This window comes from Erythrolamprus reginae, chromosome 1, assembly GCF_031021105.1.
Source record: "Erythrolamprus reginae isolate rEryReg1 chromosome 1, rEryReg1.hap1, whole genome shotgun sequence".
NCBI classification, from domain to species: domain Eukaryota; kingdom Metazoa; phylum Chordata; class Lepidosauria; order Squamata; family Dipsadidae; genus Erythrolamprus; species Erythrolamprus reginae.
Window position 1 is genome coordinate 125,435,337 of NC_091950.1, and position 17,236 is coordinate 125,452,572.

General features: G+C 38.3%; 1 protein-coding gene across 13 annotated transcripts in view; it reads right to left on the bottom strand.

The window, feature by feature from the left end:
- The window catches only part of SOX6 (SRY-box transcription factor 6), a 546,353-nt gene that overhangs the window by 432,112 nt on the left and 97,005 nt on the right, over window positions 1-17,236 (bottom strand). For all 13 annotated transcript variants that reach the window (XM_070764091.1, XM_070764122.1, XM_070764035.1 and 10 more), the window contains one exon: window positions 3,214-3,304. The gene's annotated coding sequence lies outside the window, so the exon portion shown is untranslated. The remainder of the gene's footprint in view (window positions 1-3,213; window positions 3,305-17,236) is intronic.

Consider the following 17,236-nt stretch of genomic DNA (forward strand, 5'->3'; position numbering starts at 1 on the left):
TTTGACCTTTTGTGTGCTGATTTTTCCCCGCTTTGAAACTAAACCAGAGCAAAGTGTGTTTCACTTTGTGAAAGAAGAAGGACTGTGAATTACCTCACAGCTGCAAGCTAAGTATCGCAGAACTGATAAAGGACTTGTACAAATTACCAGTTTGTTTGGAGACGAGTGCTCTTTGCTATACCAAAAGAGGGCTTGGTTTAAGGGAATTTTCATTATAAAGAACATTGTTTTGAATTTTCAAATGTGTGTGTGTGTGAAATTTGTACCCTTGAATTTTTGGGAGGCTCCTACCAGAGAGTCCAGCAGAACACTAAACAAGTTGTATTCTATGCTTCTGAGAAGGAAGATTAGCAATGAGAACATTAGTTCCCACCACCACCACCAAATGCCCTGTTATTATCCTCATTGTTCTCAAATTGCAGAACACAACACTTTTGCGGCAGGAAGCCTTCTCTGTCCATGAAACTTTTCCTGAAATTTGTAATCCTGGAAAAGCAAGATTCAGAACCAAGAATGGTCAAGCAGTAACCACATGCAATCCCCAAAACATCTGCAGATCATTTTGTTTTTAATTAAAATAATAGTCAACATCAATGTATTAAGAAATTCCCTCCACTCTATCCACTCAATAATATCACTGCATCACTGAATAACCTTGTGTGGTCCATGGAAGATAAAATAATAATTTGAAAAGCATGACATCCACCCACCCCAATGAAAACTGCTGTCTGTTCTTGTTTCTAAATAATATAGACAAGTTCTACAAAAAGATGGCTGGCTATAGCACTGAGGTTCATTGTACAGTCACTAGAATTATATGGTTCCTATAAAGTTTTAGTTAAAATGAAGTACATTATAAGAATTCTAGAGGTTCAAATCAGCATTTAAAAAATGAGAGAGAGAACATCAGGCCAAAATTAGGCCTATCTTTCTCAATGAAATTATTGCATCATTCTGTGATCCAACATCACTGTTTTTAAAATATACTGTAATTACACAGAAATAATGTTTCTTGATACAACCAGAAGCTTTTACAATTTTCTAAAAACACATAGAATTGAATTAATAGGATTAGTGGCAATGTGTGGAAAACAAGACAATGTATTAGTATTAATAATACAAGGAATTCTCAGATTAAAATATATTACTCAAATCTGATCAATCAGAAATTTTTAAAATTTGACACTGGCCTTTACAGCCAAGATTCACCTGCACATTATCTTTCAACAAGTAGAGTGTATATTTCCTGAATGTGCTTTAACCAAATAGTTGGATTATAATGTGATGTTTGAATCAATTAGCCATATTAGGAATGCCATATATTTAGTATGTCATATATTGAACATGCAGCATTTATTAAAACATCCATCCATTTCAAGTATTGCAATACATTTTTTTAAATCTTTTAAAAATCTGTTGCAATTTACTAATTCATTCCCCCAAAAGTATTACAGATGGGATTTTTTCCTTGAGTGTTAAACACAGAAATATTGATCATTCCAGACAATTACCAAAGCATTAACTTTTGCCATTAGTTGGAGGGAAGGACTAGATTGCTTCAATCATGATTTCCACTTTCATTTAAAAATGAAAAATATAATGCTTGGATTAAAAAAGAGTTATTCCTAAACAATAAGATTTTTAGAGCATATAGTATAATGGCAAATATGCTCTGCATGACAGATTTCAGTTATTCTTAAAACATTTTTTTAAACTGATTCTTTATGAAAAGTATAAATAGATTCAAATTTAAAGTTAGCAGAATTCTGCTTATAAAAGTATATACTGCTCAAAAAAATCAAGGGAACACTCATGAATGAATGAAACTTTCTCATTGAATGCTTTGTTCTGTACAAAGCTGAATGTGCACAACAGCATGTGAAATTGATTGTCAATCAGTGTTGCTTCCTAAGTGGACAGTTTGATTTCACAGAAGTTTGATTTACTTGGAGTTATATTGTGTTGTTTATTTATTTTTATTTTTTTCCAAAAAAAAATTATTGAATTTTTTTTTAAAAAGACAAACAAGGACATACAACAATAAACATTTAAGGAGCTACCATTGCTCCTCTTGTCGTAGAAGTCTAACTAATATTGTGTTGTTTAAGTGTTCCCTTTATTTCTTTTTTGAGCATCCCCCTTTCCTTATATAGTTTTCTGAGCTTCCTAAAACAGTTGGCACTGGAGCATAGCACCTCCTTGAAATGAGGAAAATAGTGGTAGGGCCATAAGGAGGAAGAGAAAATCTCTGGTAACAAAAAATATAGATGCTGATAAATGGAAATGCTTTCCCATTTCTGATGGAATTCTACAATCTTTTGATGGGTCAATAATATGAATTTAAATAAGGTGGAGTTAAGCTGTATTATTCAGTAATGTTATCTTCCAGGGTTTATGAACTGAAATTACAAGTCAGTATATACTGAGAAGGGTAGGAAGATTAGAATATGTGTTAAAGCAAGTTTTAATGATTAATGATTTGGGGGAAGAAATGATAAATAAAAGCTACTCTTATGTCAGCTTTTGTCATTCTCAGTTGCTTTTGGAACTGGCTATGATTACGCAATAATGACTGGAAAACCTCCAGTCACAATCCCAGCTAATAGGAAACAACAAAGGAGAGTTAGATTCAAATGGAATTTTAGGAACTGTTACTTGGCAATCCAGAGTAAAATTCTAATGTCTTCTCACCTGTCAAAGTAATGTAGCCTTATAAATTTGAAATATTGAATTTTTACTTCCAGAGTATACTAATTCAATTGGAGTAAAAATGCACTAGCTGCTAGAAAATACTATTGTCACTGTTAGTATTCCAAATATGCTTTCATACAAAAGTCAGTATTGTCATTTGTAATCTTCTACTGTGTATCAGAGTTTAGGTACACACCTGACAATGGCAGGAATGTCCTGTCTAACTTCATAATAAATTCTAATGTCACTTTTAATATCTGCAGTCACACAGTCTTTTCAAACCACAGGGAATCATATACAGTATTCAAAAATCTGTTGTAATAAAATAGATCTTAGTTTCACAGACCAAACAATATTTTCAATGTCATAAATGTATATTGTTGAATAATGGAACTTGCAAATTTGCACTTATCTTGTATTGCCTGAACATTACATCCAGACAAAAAAGCTTGTGATATAAAGACACTAAATGGAGAAAGGAAGGCAAGGAAAAAACATTGTATTGAAATATGTAGAAGTTACCTGGCCCCCTCACAGGCTGACTCTGAGCTCTAGCAGTGTTCCGTGATAGTTGTCATCAGAAATGAAAATAGCAAGATGGCAGCTAACAGGCCTGTAGAAAACAAAGGAGGGGGAGCATGAAAATCACTTGTTAGCAGCTTCCAGCAAACTATTGAAGAGTTTTATTTATTTTTAAAAGATGCAATATTCTGTTTTGACTATAAGTTTTGAGAATGATGAGAACCAAAGTGCAGCACAGTTGGAAAATACCACATAGTAGAAGGTTGAAATAGGTTTATGAACTTCACAGCTAGAAATTACATGAAAATAATATGGAATTTTGCCCACTTCTAACAAAAAAATCTGTGCAGCACTTTCAATATTAATTCTAGTCTGAAATCATTTACAGGTATACAGACTAATCCAAGAAAGGTCAATCCATGCAGGTTATGTAATTAAAAGCAGTAACGTTCACATTTTAATTATACTGCACTCAAATGTTTCTAATCCATATGAATTACTCCAGGGCCACTTGTACTGTGTACAGATCTGACCTTTGAACAGAAATAACATTGTAACATTTAAAAAGTCTGTCCTCATATCAAAAACAAAACTAAAACCAATATAAATAGTTCCCCAAACCAGAAGGGAAGGTCAACAGTACCACTAATGCTCAGTTTAACTTTTCCTGCAAAACCAGTCAGATTGGAGTCAAAAGTATTTCATAGGGAAAGCTGTTGCACAAATTGAGGCTACCCTCATGGTCTGTTTCCAGGTGGTCTCCATTACAATTTCTCATGGCATGGGGACCCTTAAGTATTATTGGAATAGTGGAAGTGATGTGCCGGTGCCTGGAGGCTGTTGGGGCCTGGAAGGGTGTCAACAAACTCAAACTTAACCCAGACAAGACGGAGTGGCTGTGGGTCTTGCCTCCCAAGGACAATTCCATCTGTCCGTCCATCACCCTGGGGGGGGAGAATCATTGACCCCCTCAGAGGGGGTTCGCAACTTGGGCATCCTCCTCGATCCACAGCTCACATTAGAGAAACATCTTTCAGCTGTGGCGAGGGGGGCGTTTGCCCAGGTTCGCCTGATGCACCAGTTGCGGCCCTATTTGGACCGGGAGTCACTGCTCACAGTGACTCATGCCCTCATCACCTCAAGGCTCGACTACTGTAACGCTCTCTACATGGGGCTACCTTTGAAAAGTGTTCGGAAACTTCAGATCATGCAGAATGCAGCTGCGAGAGCAATCATGGGCTTTCCCAAATATGCCCATGTTACACCAACACTCCGCAGTCTGCATTGGTTGCCGATCAGTTTCCGGTCACAATTCAAAGTGTTGCTTATGACCTATAAAGCCTTTTATGGCACCGGACCAGATTACCTCAGGGACCGCCTTCTGCTGCACGAATCCCAGCGACCAGTTAGGTCCCACAGAGTGGGTCTTCTCCGGGTCCAATCAACCAAACAATGTCTCTTGGCGGGACCAAGGGGAAGAGCCTTCTCTGTGGCAGCCCCGGCCCTCTGGAACCAATTCCCCCCAGAGATTAGAATTGCCCCCACCCTCCTTGCCTTTCGTAAGCTGCTTAAAACCCACCTCTGCCGCCAGGCATGGGGGAACAGAGATACACTTTCCCCCTAGGCCTTTAAAATTGTATGCATGGTATGTCTGTATGTATGATTGGTTTTTATACAATGGGTTTTAACTGTTTTTAGTATTGGATTATACTGTTTTGTTACTGTTGTTAGCCGCCCCGAGTCTGCGGAGAGGGGCGGCATACAAATCAAATCAAATAAATAAATAAATAAATAAATAAATAAATACATATTTCTCAAGATGGCCTGATTGTAGCATGAAGAGACTTAATCTAAGGTAATGAGGATGAAGCTACATGTCATTTAATAGGTTGACCCCATGAGTCCTCGGAGAAGGGCGGCATACAAATCTAATAAATTGAATTGAATTGAATTGGAATTGGATGAGAATACTGATTATCTTCATAGGGTAGTTTTTGCACATTATTCAGAAACTGTAACAAACCCACAATGTAGTAATGTATGTGTGTGTTGAGTGGTGCTTGCAAGATATGCCACAACACAATTATCTTAAAAATGGGTACCAGTTACAACTTGTTGGAAGGCCCAATTCAGGATGCTGTGTATACAAAGCCTTGCATAGTTTTGATCCAGCTCTTTATTGAACTGCTTATACAGACAACTCCATTATCCTAGATTCCCTGTGGAACCTGTAGTCTATCCCATCTGTAATATCTAAACATCAACATTATTAGCACCTCCTTCATCATCTCATAATAAAGAAAGAATTCTGTATTGATGTTCTTCAAACCTTTTGTCTTTGGAATGAATTCCTTGTTGTAATTTAGGTAAGGATTTAAACTATTTTTTAGAGTTGTTTTTCCCCAAGATTTTTCTGCTGCTGTTATTTACTTGTTCTTTATTACATGCATGTTTGTAGGCATATTAGTGCCATAAGATGAGAAAGGATGGATGACTGTTTTAAATAAATAAAACTTACAATCAGTGTTCCCTGTAATTTTTTGGGTGGGTGGGTGGGTGGGTGGAAAAGTATAGTGTCTGAGCGGCAGTCCCTTCGGGACTGGGCGGCACAGAAATAATAAATGAATAAATAAATAAACAAACAAATAAAAAACCCACCCTGTTTTGCCTCAGAGAATTTCAAAATAAAATACTGTACTGTGTGTCTATAACAGTGAGCTCATAATAGGGCAAATCTATCAATATCAAAATGCCACTTAAATAGTTGAGCTAGTTTCAAACTAGATTTTGATTTTCTTTCTCTCTTCCTTACTCCTATTCTTTTTCTTTCTCTTTTCCTTCCTCTCTTTTTTCTATCTGTTTCTCTCTCTTCCACTCTTCCTCTCTCACTCTTTCCCTCTCGGCTTCTGGGCAGGTTTGGAAAACTCTGAGTTGAGGATGATTTTTAAGTGAGCGATTGCTCACTGCTCAGCTTAGAGGGAACGTTGATGGATGATCTCTGGCGGGCCCGGGACAGGGGTTTATCCTCTGTCCTGGTGCTCCTCGATCTCTCAGCGGCTTTCGATACCATCGACCATGGTATCCTTCTGCACCGGTTGGAGGGGTTGGGGGTGGGAGGCACTGTGCTTCAGTGGTTCTCCTCCTACCTCTCTGGCCGGTCGCAGTCGGTGTTAGTGGGGGGTCAGAGGTCGACTCCAAGGTCTCTCCCTTGTGGGGTGCCTCAGGGGTCGGTCCTCTCCCCCTTGCTATTTAACATCTACATGAAACCGCTGGGTGAGATCATCCAAGGACATGGGGTGAGGTATCATCAATATGCCGATGATACCCAGCTTTACATCTCCACCCCATGCCCAGTCAACGAAGCGGTGGAAGTGATGTGCCGGTGCCTGGAGGCTGTTGGGGCCTGGATGGGTGTCAACAGACTCAAGCTCAACCCGGATAAGACGGAGTGGCTGTGGGTTTTGCCTCCTAAGGACAATCCCATCTGTCCGTCCATTACCCTGGGGGGGGAATTACTGACCCCCTCAGAGAGGGTCCGCAACTTGGGCATCCTCCTCGATCCACAGCTCACATTAGAGAACCATCTTTCAGCTGTGGCGAGGGGGGCGTTTGCCCAGGTCCGCCTGGTGCACCAGTTGCGGCCCTATCTGGACCGGGACTCATTGCTCACAGTCACTCATGCCCTCATCACCTCGAGGTTCGACTACTGTAATGCTCTCTACATGGGGCTACCTTTGAAAAGTGTTCGGAAACTTCAGATCGTGCAGAATGCAGCTGCGAGAGCAGTCATGGGCCTACCCAGGTATGCCCATGTTTCACCATCACTCCACAGTCTGCATTGGCTGCCGATCAGTTTCCGGTCACAATTCAAAGTGTTGGTTATGACCTTTAAAGCCCTTCATGGCACTGGACCAGAATATCTCCGATACCGCCTTCTGTCACACGAATCCCTGCGACCGATTAGGTCCCACAGAGTGGGCCTCCTCCGGGTCCCGTCAACTAAACAATGTCGGTTGGCGGGCCCCAGGGGGAGAGCCTTCTCTGTGGCGGCACCGACTCTCTGGAACCAACTCCCCCCGGAGATCAGAACTGCCCCTACTCTTCCTGCCTTCCGTAAACTCCTCAAAACCCACCTTTGCCGTCAGGCATGGGGAAACTAAACATCTTCCCCTGGGCACGTTGAATTTATATATGGTATGCTTGTGTGTGTGTATGTTAGTATAGGGGTTTTTCTTAAATTTATAATATTTTAATTAAATTGGATTATGTATTGGATTGTCTTTTCACTTGTTGTGAGCCGCCCCGAGTTTTCGGAGAGGGGCGGCATACAAATCCAAATAATAAATAAATAATAATAAATAAATAAACTATGCTTACAATTAGTTTTGCTGATTTCAAATAAGGCTGAATGTTAAATTTGTTAAAACCTATTTACATAATATTTTCTTATTCCAACACCTTTATCATTACCCTCATTGTATGTATGTATGTATGTATGTATGCATGCACACACATACAAAAACACACAAACACACATACAGTATAACCCTCATTCTCTCTTACATCCTGTTTTTGGGGTTTACAGCATCTTAGTTCTTTTTTTTTTACCTTCTTCATAGAAAACGCAAATTCCAGGAAATTATAGCTCACCCATACCTCCAAATCTTTCACAAGATCAGTGTAATGGTATATCAGAGTGATTGGAAAATTGGGGAAATAGATGCTACCTAAGGAACAGTAAGATTAGAGAAGACACAGCCTCCAGCTGTGAGTAGAGAAAGAGCTCAGAAGAGACCCTCCTCTCCAAATTCTCAGACCTGTAAAAGAGATAGAGGGAGATTTGTACTTTCAGACTTGCAAAATTCTGTTAATGCAGCTTTACATTAAAGTAAAATTAGTTGATTCTATCTGGTCATATTTATCATTTATCTGGGAAGGCTGACAAACAATGAGGATACAATCAGAATAGTGTTGGGTTTCTGCCAGTTCAGGCCAGTTTGCCTGTATTAGTGGCAGGAATTTTCCCCTGCTCGCCAAACTGGCAGCAATAGTCAACTGGCCACGCCCCCATATTGGTTGTCCACCGCTTCCTTAAAGTGGCTGGCAAAGAACCCTTCTGCACATGTGCAGAGGATCATTTGTGCAACGTAATGGGACACACGCGAGAGCAAAGGGATGCGAACTGGTAGGGAAGGTAAATAGAACCCACTCCTGAATCAGAATGTATAAATTTTAATATAAGAGATTGCTAATTGATGCTTTCAACAACTCCAAAAAATCACAAATTCTGTCCCCAAAATTATCTGACTAAGTAACTGTGGAAAACAGCAAAAGATTGAAGTTATGGAAGAGGTTATACATTGTTGATTGTGATACATTAGATATTCCCCCTTGGCAGAGTGATATGTCTTGTTCAAAAGATAGCATTTAATTTAAAATAGTCCAATGTCACCTATGGATTTCATTTCATGAATATAACAAATCATCTTTTTCTTGAATTGCTGGGGATGAGGTAAAATCAGACAGGCCTTAAATGAAATCTATTCTGACCATTCCATAGATCAAGGCTCTTCTGTTAATCAGTATTATATGGCATTGCAAAAAGTCCTCCAGCTGTACAGATATAAAGTAAACGAAAGCTACACATTGCTTAGAGAAAGACAGTCTATTGTCAGAAGGAAAAAAGGAGTAATATCTTCCAGAGTTTATTCTAATACTTTGATCAATGTGTCATCTTTAAGGGATTTTTAAGAGACAGTATACAACATAGAATAATGCAGATGTAAGGAATGTTGGAGGTCTTCTAATTCAACCATTCCAGACAAACAATTGTCCAATTTCTTTTTGAAAATTTCCAGTGATGGAGCACCCACAACTTCTGAAGGCAAACTGTTCCCTAATTAATGCCCGGAGAGAGGTGGCATATAAATTAAATAAATGGATGGATGGATGGATGGATGGATGGATGGATAGTTAGTAATAAAAAATAAATAAACAAACAAACAAATAAATAAATAAATAAATTGTTCTCACTGTTAAGAAATTTGTTGGATCTCTCTTTAATGAGCTTCAACGCATTACTTCTTTTCCTTCCCATAGGTACTTTGGAGAATAGGTACAGTAGACTCCTCTGTGTATTGGGAAACAGCTGTCATTTCACCCATCTCCTGTTCAATGCACTAGGCATACATTGTTGCTTCAAGCATTCGTTTATTCTATGATCTCTCTTTCTCTCCCCCTCATGTATGTATGTATGTATGTGACTAACTTTTTTTGCTGATAATGAATGATAATTATACACACACACACATTCTTAAAAATATGGAGTGAAGATGCACATATCAAAATCAAGTTGAAGTATCAAAGATATCTATATTGCTCACTATTATGAAATATTACTCCTAAGGTAATAAGAGTTGTACCTGTTTTCAGAATATTGGCATAGATAATAAAGAAATGGCTAAAACTAGATGGGGAAATAACTTCCAGTCTAACAATAACTTCTTTTGCAGTTTTCATAGCTTTCCAAGGGTGACCCCATTGTTGCTGTGCTAGTCTAAAGAAAAATGTATAGGGTTTTTCAGTTCTTTACTAGTATCCGAAGTAGCTACAGTCCAGTTTGGAATTATAAAATGCAAGAGATCTGAACAAATATTTAATTCCAATCACTCATCGGGTAAGAGACAGGGAACTAATACAGCTCTCACCCCCCAAAGTAGCATAAATTTGTATCTCAAATTTGGGAGAATTTTTAAACTTGGCTTTTAGGTTAGGAGAATATATTTAAACGTAATAGGTTACATCCCATATTATGTGAATTTAACTCATATGTTCATATGACTGGACTTCCGACAATCATCACCATCCCATGTGCTTCAAATCTATTTCAGACAACTTTCCAAATCTCAAGAGGAAGAATTCCTTTTAATGACTTGAGAAATACATTCCACTATTTCAGTCACATATCTGGACCCACCCAGAAAAAGAGATAAAATAAATAACTTTTCACTAAGCAAATACAGCAAAGGTTTATTTGTATAATGTTAAATTATCTGGCTTTTATTATTTCAATTAACCAGCAACTTGTTCCAAGAACAGATAAATGTTTAGGATTTGATAACTATGGTTAATCTTCATTCAACCCAAGATTATACAAAGTAATTACATGTAAACAGGAAAAATGAATTGAATAATATTTCCTGTTCTACTGTGGGCACTATGTTGTAAATTGTGCCATATGTACAATTACAGTTATCCTGCTGAGCTAAAAATATTGGTGAAGATCTAAAAATGATGAACAGTGCCTTTTTTAAATTAATGTCTTATTAGTTGGGTGAAGTACACTGACAAAGAATAATTTATGCTTATTCAAACTGCTCTCGACATCTTCAGGTGTTTCCAAATGAGCTCACAGAAGAGTGATTAAATGCATCTGATAACAAGCCACACATTGCTGAAATTACTTACCGCCTCATTTTATGATTAATTAAACATGTAGATTAAAGTTGCAAAAGAATTTAGATTAATGAGCAAGTTAAGTCTTGCTGATATAAGTGAATTGGGAATTGGATGCTCTGTGGAACTTTATAAACATGTATTTTATAATGAGTAAGACAAGGCTACATGTTGAATCCTGGCCACAAGGGCCTTTGACGATGCAGTCTTTTTTAACATGGTTTGACAGCTTTCAAATAACATTCTACTATAGGCTTTAAACTTTGTGCATTGCTGTAAAACATGAGAATACATAACTCATGTATTAGGAGTACAATTATTCCGCAGCTCTCCAAGGTAATGACCCCCTGTAGCAGCAGCTGCTCAGAAAAATTATAGGCTCAATTGTTATTTTAATCAAGAGAGTTTAGTAGTTAAAAGCAGTTATGCAACTAGTAAAATTATATGACACCTCATCAATGCTTTCTCTGCTGCATCCTTTAGTCAAAAAGAAAAAGAAAAGAAACACAGAGACCTCCACAGCCTGGGCTGTGTAAAGCTTGATACACAGTCATTCATTTTTTTAAAAAAATCAAAGTCGTTGACTAGTGTGCAAGCCAAGATCATGTCACATTTACATATGTCTCTGTAAATTTTATCTTTATAAAATTTCTATAAAGTGTATCTTTATTCTGTAAATTTTATTTTTATTCTTAACATTAAAATACAGATTCCAAAAAGAGAAAGAAAAGAAATACAAAAGCAGAACAAAACTAAAGAAGACTACACGAAACTTGCATAAAATGAAATAACAAAACAAACTTATACATACGTTGTCCCCCCTTCAAAGTAATTTCTAGGTTTGCCAGAAGATTCAATTTTTCTCTTTTATTTAAGACCACATGGGTATCAGAAAGTCAAGCTGGATTTTATGGTTCTGCAAACCAAGAACCAAGCAGATACTCCAGTATATTCTATATAGCAATTTAGTCCCGAGAAGAAGAAAATCTTAACAAAATGGTTAAAGCCTCAAATATCCAGAAAATGTCATTGTTTGCTGTGCCTTAAGTTCATCCAGACTGAAGGTATATAGTAAAAAATGCTAAATTCTAAATCAACCATTACACAAATATGAAAATTCACAATATTTTCAAATAAATCTTTGTGAATGTCTATATTAGAATGTATGGATTGTTCACTTTTTACTTAATGACAATTCAAACCATGCAATAGTCAAAGCTTTCTGAGCACTTTACAGTGAAACTCTCTAACAAGTTTACATGTTCTATTATATTCTATTCAACTCCAGTGAAAAGGAGATTTTGGATTTTTAATATAATAAGCAAAAGTTTTTTCCACATTTATAAAAAATGTTCATTCAATAGATAATACTGAACTATTTTGGCAACGCCCCAAGTAACCTTTAATCATTTTATACATAAGCAAAATGTTGCATACATCCTAATACATCCTATGCTTCTGAAATCTAAATAGATTAGACATTATGTTTATAATTTTTTTAACAAAACATTTTCCTAAAGCTGGCAAAATATATTTCCAAATAACTACTTTGGTAAACCCTATAACTGTGATGACATGCATGCCACTTGTAGCACATGGAGCTATAACGGTGGACACACGAGCTCAGGTCTGGTGCACCTACATGCGCTAGCCAGCTGATTTTCTGGCCTTCTGTGCCCACTGGGAGTTGGCAAGCAGGCTGTTTCCAGACTCCAGATTGGGTGGGGAAGGCCCATTTTTTGCTCTTCCCCAGATGGAGAGCCTGGGAAGGGCAAAACAGCCTCACCACCACCACCCCCGAAGGTCCTCTGGAGGCAGGAAATGTTCCATTTGCTGACTTCCATCTGGATTGGAATTCCCATTTTTTTGCTCTTCCCAAGCTTCAGGGCCTTTCTGGCAGCCTGGGGAGGGGGAAAACGGCCTTTCCCACCCCCTGAAATGGCCCATTTTCCAACTTGAAATGAGCCATTTCTGGCCTCTGGAGGCCTCCAGAGGATAAGGCCATTTTTGCCCACTCCAGGCTCTTGGAAAGGCTCTGAAGCCTTGGGAGAGCCAAAAAACGGGACCTCTGGTCCAACCAGAAGTCAACAAATGGAACCTTTCCAGCTTCCAGAGGACCTCCGGGGGAGTAGGGAAGGCCATTTTCACTCTCCCCAGGTTCCTATAAAAGCTCTGGAGCTTGGAGAGACCAAAAAACCTGGCTTGCAGTCCCACTGGAAGTTTGCAAACTTTTTCTGCCTCCAGAGGGCCTCTGGGAGGTGAGGAAGGCTGCTTTTGCCCTCCCCAGGTTCCTAGAAAGGCTCTGAAGTCTGGGGAGAGCAAAAAATGGGTGTGCCATCATGTACCAGGAACAGGAGTGAGAGTCACAGATGCATGAACAGGGAGGTGCATGGAATTATGGGTGTGAGCATGCATGCACATGATCCTGTCACGTTCCCTCCCTTTTTTGGCACGTGAACCAAAAAAGGTTCACCATCACTGCCTTATAGAATATCTTGGTAAATGGTATGAAATAACTATATTTTGGTGCTGTACTTTTTTCTCTTTCTAATTCTTTGTTTTTATTTTGTTTTAATAGTCTTGTATGTATGACACAAAAAGTGATGCCTGTTTGCCACAACTGATCGGGTGAGGTCCTGATAAAACACTGACAATGAATGCAAGCCAGGCATTAGAGTCAATTATCCTTGAACAGCCTCCTTCTGGTTGGTGCCAAAAATGAAAAGTAAAATATCAGTGAACAAAGATTAAAACAAAAGAAGATGTCCTGATGCCTTAAATACTGCTCAGAAATTACAACACATCCAGAATGCAGCAGCCATCACTTGTCTCTTATTCATGATTCTTGGTGAATTACAATGAAATTGATTTTAAAAAGATTTAAAAACTGTATATAAAAAAATGAAACCCCTAGCAGTTAGGCATCCTCCAAACAACTATTGGCACACAGTCAGGTCATAGACACAGAGCCCCAGGCTTAAATTAATTCCCTGGGGGGGGGAATTACTGACCCCCTGAGAGAGGGTCCGCAACTTGGGTGTCCTCCTCGATCCACAGCTCACATTAGAGAAACATCTTTCAGCTGTGGCGAGGGGGACATTTGCTCAGGTTCGCCTGGTGCACCAGTTGCGAACCTATTTGGACTGGGACTCACTGCTCACAGTCACTCATGCCCTCATCACCTCGAGGTTCGACTATTGTAATGCTCTCTACATGGGGCTACCTTTGAAAAGTGTTCGGAAACTTCAGATCGTGCAGAATGCAGCTGCGAGAGCAATCATGGGCTTTCCCAAATATGCCCATGTTACTCCAACACTCCGCCATCTGCATTGGTTGCCGATCAGTTTCCGGTCACAATTCAAAGTGTTGGTTATGACCTATAAAGCCCTTCATGGCACCGGACCAGATTATCTACAAGACCGCCTTCTGCCGCACGAATCCCAGTGACCGGTTAGGTCCCACAGAGTTGGCCTTCTCCGGGTCCCGTCAACTAAACAATGTCGTTTGGCGGGACCCAGGAGAAGAGCCTTCTCTGTGGCGGCCCCGACCCTCTGGAACCAGCTCCCCCTGGAGATTAGAACTGCCCCCTCCCTCCTTGCCTTTCGTAAAGTTCTTAAGACCCATCCCTGACATCAGGCATGGGGGAACTGAGACATCTCCCCCAGGCCTATACAGTTTATACATGGTATGTTTGTGTGTATGCTTGCTTTTAATAATGGGGTTTTTAGTGTTTTTTAAATTATTAGATTTGTTCTTACATTGTCTTTGTTATTGTTGTGAGCCACCCCGAGTCTAAGGAGAGGGGCGGCATACAAATCTAATTAATAATAATAATAATAATAATAATAATAATAATAATAATAATAATAATTTCAGAAAACAAGGCCTTATGGAAGGGATATGGCCAATTTAATCTCAGGATAAACAATATTGGCAGAAAAGGCAGAAAAGGCTCTGATTCTGGACCCTGCCAGACCTCTTTTCTGATGGACTCAGATCATGCCTCTTCTGCCAGATTGGTTATATACAGAGGGATAGATTAAAACAGGGCCCCTCAAACGTGGCATCTTTAAGGCTTGTGGACTTCAATTTCCAGAATTCTGGGAGTTGGAAGTCCACAAGTCTTAATATTGCCAAGTTTGAAGACCTCTGGATTAGAAGATTACAGCAGGCGCTTATTTTGTCATTGTTATTTCTAAGATACATATTATTTTTCTCTCTTTTGGCAGCAAAACAATGCTTATGGCCAAATTAGACATTACAATCCAAAGTGAGGGAGTTGCTCCATTGTCTAGCTATGTCATTGTTCTTAAAAATGTAAATCACGGGATTTGTCCAATCTGATGAAAAATGAGAACATGGAAAAAGAAGAAACTTCCGACCACTGATTTTCTGTAAATGTCCTAAATTTAACCACGGAAAGCAGCCTGGATTCATCAGGACAAAACTCTCTTTAGGTGAATACTCAATTTATTTAGCATGAATTTTGGCAATATCAAGTATTGCACACAGATCAATTCAATTATAGATTAAAGATGCCCCCAGGTCAAACCTGACTTCTGATATCTATGTGAAGCTTCTAGACAGTTTTCTTTGCAGACAACTTGCAACATGTTCATGCCTTCTTCTGTGTAGCCCCCAGTCCTAAATTCTTTTGTGGTGTTTTGGCTTCCAAAGTTAAAAACTGGCCCAATGCTGTTGCAGATTACTATATTCCAATGCTAAAACTTCTCAGTAACTTCCACTAACATTTAAAAACACCACTTTACATGAATAATTTCTCACATTCATTTTTGCCTGTTGGATTATAGAAATGGGATGAAAATGTTCTACCATTCATAATGAGGACGCTGCTCTTGGTTCAATTTTATTTCAGAAAGTCCTCTTGTATCCTGTTTAGTTAGGCTTCTCTTAACAAAATCCTCTGTATAAAAGAAAAGAATGCAAATTGCACCTTGTATGCAGAAGTGGCAGAGACAAAGGGAAATTATACTGAGCTTCTATTTAGTTTTAGATGTTATTTAACAACTTTAGAGATATAATTTAACAACTTTTAATTGTATCGTTACAAAACATTTTTCATTTTTCTTTTGCTAGATTTTATCAGACTTAAAGCTTCTAAAAGCAGAACCATTTTCCTAATAAATCTAGTTTTATGTCATTTTCTGTAGGTTTTACATCCCAGAATAGAGAACCAGCTAGAAGCAAGGTACTTGATGGCTGGAAGCAGAGGTGGGACCGGTTTACCCGAACTGGTAACAAACCACTGGTGATGTCATGATGATGTTATGGAATCAGTTCGGTCAGTGATGGTCGGTGGACACCGCCATCTTTTTTTTTTTAAATGGATTAAAAAAAAAATTCCAAGGCTTTCTTTTTTCTTCTGCACATGTGCAGAAGCCACGTTTCCTGCACTGTGCATGTGTCGCCATCTTGTTTTCAATTTTTTTTATTATTATTACTTTGAATTTTTTGCCATTGTGCATGCACCTACGGGCTTTGCTCATGCGCACCCACATGGTGTAGCTATGCAGCACAGAAGGAAGTGAACTGTCAATTATGTAAGTTAGAACCCACCCCTGGCTGGAAGGAAAGATCATAAGAATAATCTATACAAATACTGAGAACATGTAAAGTTTTGTCCTCCTGAATCCTGATTCAAATGAACTCCATTTTTTTCTTTATCTTAGCACTTATCATAATCTGACAGAAGTGTACATTAGGAAAATTATGAATCACTCTAATTTCATCCTATTTCATACAGCAAGTATTATTAGATGAAATGGGGCTTTATTGTCGTGGTCTCACTTAAAAAAAACACATTTATGTTCAAGGAAAAAAGAGGAGGGGGTGTATTTGCCTATTAACTAAACTTATGACAGCAGTTTAACACTCTTCATCTGTCTGAAAATCTTAGTAAAAATAGTAGGACAAAAACATAGCTACAATAATAGTTCAATTAATCAGCACAATCATGACATCTCTCAGCTGCATTACCCTTTCAAAAAAGAGTAATGTTGAATACCTAAAAAGGCCCTGCAGGAGTTGCAAGTTATTTTAATAACATGATTGCATGAAAATTACTGTCCAGAAATCTGCCTGGGAACAAACACACAGGCAATAAAGTAGAACAACAGAAAGCTACAAATTTTTCCAGTTAGCAAAATTATTATTTTAAGAGTGGACTATTTTCATTTATTTGCCAGCTACATAGCAATTTAGTTAAGAAAGAAAGACACCATTAACATAAAAAAGGAAAACTGCATCAAGAATTGTAACAACAGTTGTATTCTGGAGACTGGCCAATGGAAAATATTGTTAATTAGAGTGTTTCTTTCAGAAAGCTTTATAGGAATTTCTCTCCTGCAAGAGGACATATTTTCACTAATAGAAATGAGGGCGATCAAATGATTACCAAGAAAGCAATTCTATATAGAAGATTTATACATTTGCAGGCACGTGCACACACTCACATACACACACAATAATTATCAACGAAGAAATATAAATCTGCAAGTTACAAATCATCTAAATCAAGGCTGATTTCACAAGCCATAGCCTGAATCTC